This window comes from Nicotiana sylvestris, chromosome 10 (genome assembly GCF_000393655.2).
Source record: "Nicotiana sylvestris chromosome 10, ASM39365v2, whole genome shotgun sequence".
Taxonomy (NCBI): domain Eukaryota; kingdom Viridiplantae; phylum Streptophyta; class Magnoliopsida; order Solanales; family Solanaceae; genus Nicotiana; species Nicotiana sylvestris.
In genome coordinates this window covers 87,366,471-87,368,260 of record NC_091066.1, presented here as the reverse complement: position 1 = coordinate 87,368,260, position 1,790 = coordinate 87,366,471, and the positions used below count along the sequence as shown (strand labels likewise).

Below are 1,790 nucleotides of genomic sequence, written 5' to 3'. Positions count from 1 at the left end.
TTGCGGGTTTTCACGAGCTGGCATTTTCATTTCATTTCTTACCATCTCCTTATAGTGCCCTTGTGGGTGTTCACTAACAAAACTTCTCATTTGATTTTCTCTGCTTACCGTCGCCTTACGGTGCCCGTGTGGGTTTTCAGCAATAAGACTCTCTCATTTTATTCTTCTCATTTTGTTGTATCAGGTCCAAATAACTTCATCCTCCCATTTTGAACCGCTTTGCCGATTGATCAGAAGGACTTGAACAAGGTTTGGGGTAAAAAGAATTTGGATTGAACTACAACTTTGGAACCTTTTGGGCGGGATCATTGCCGAACCATTATAACTTCTGCCCCAGTTTCACTTTTGGGGGACTTCTTGGATTTTTGTTTTGGTGTGACTGAACCCCAAGGAGAGGTTGCCTATGTATCCTTTCGGAATCAAGTCAAACGTAGTTCAGGCCACTTTTGTTTTTGGATTTTTTTTTTTTTTATATATATTTTCTTATTTTTCCAATTCTTTCTTCTTCTTTTTTCATTTTATTTTCAATAATATTTTCAGGTTCCAAAGAGGGTAATCAAAGAAGAGTAACTAGCTCAAATGGGTTTTGCAAAGGGTTGATAGTGTTTGGGTAGCGAGAATGAAAGCCTTCGTCATCTCAAACGGACAAGATTTTATTATATAAAGGATCCAACATAGTACCTTTTGACTGCATTTGCATTGACAGTTATTTCAAGGACATTTCCTTCGATGTGTCCCAAGTACAACGCACTCTTTCTGGCAGTACTCTTGTTGTAATGTATGGACCTTTCCAATTTCGGGAATCAATTTTCCTTCAGTTGTTCCAACTCTTTGTCTTGTTTCCTTAAGCTATTCTTCATGGCGACCCAATTCTTGATTCATTATTTCGAGGTCTGACAGAGTTTTAAGATCCGGGCATGAAGTCCGCAAGCATGTCATATTATTGAAATCTGCATTTAACAGAACTAAAAGAGAATGAGAAAATTGACAAGATTTAAGAAAAGAGACATTCCAGGAAAATGAAATATCAATTTCATTTGATTTTTTTTAATTTTGTTTTTTTTTATTTTATTTTTGAAGATAGAAGGGTTTACATCGGAAAGTAAGACAATAAAGTAAAACATCTGGATCACACCCTGAGATAATCCAGATGCAGAAAGGATAGCAAGACAGGTTACCGAGACTCCCGTCTGATGGGGAACTTTCAGGCTTGACAATCATTTTTTGGCTTTTCTTCTGTCTCGGCAATGGCTGCAATAGCCTTCAGTGCCGGATCAAATTCCTTAGCTTCATAGATCATTCCGTCTATTGGCCCATTTGTGAGAGTAGGCAGGGGAATGTTCATCATATTAGGAACCTTTTTGTCCCGGGGAACGATTCTTTCAGCTTCAATCAAGTCTTCAACTGCCATTTTGAGGGTCCAATGACCAACAGTCCTTTGTACCATGCCCCACTGCTCCAGAGTGGCATTCACATCTAGTATCAGCTCGATGCGGGGAGGGGTGACTCGGTGTTTGGCCGATTTGGGGCCACTGGCTACAGCAGACGTCGCCTGACTAGCTTTTGGAACAAGCCTGAGTATGATTCACCAATAGAGGTGAACTGATTCCTTTTGAAAGACTCTCTCGGGTGAGGATTGTACTGATGAACATTTGATTGGGGGACTATATGGAGCTTGGTAAGGATGGGCGTTTCTGGGAGGTGGAGCTCAGTTTTGTGTATAATGTTGTGGCTGCGTGCAAGACTGCTCATCACTGCATACCAACAAAACCAATGACCTGAACAGAACC

General features: G+C 40.4%; 1 long non-coding RNA gene across 1 annotated transcript; it reads right to left on the bottom strand.

Moving 5' to 3' along the window:
• Positions 1-632: 632 nt before the first annotated feature.
• On the bottom strand, positions 633-1,276 carry LOC138878937 (uncharacterized). Its single transcript, XR_011402657.1, has 2 exons — positions 1,179-1,276; positions 633-950 (listed from the first exon to the last, which is right to left on the bottom strand). It is a non-coding gene; the product is annotated as an uncharacterized lncRNA (long non-coding RNA).
• Positions 1,277-1,790: the final 514 nt, after the last annotated feature.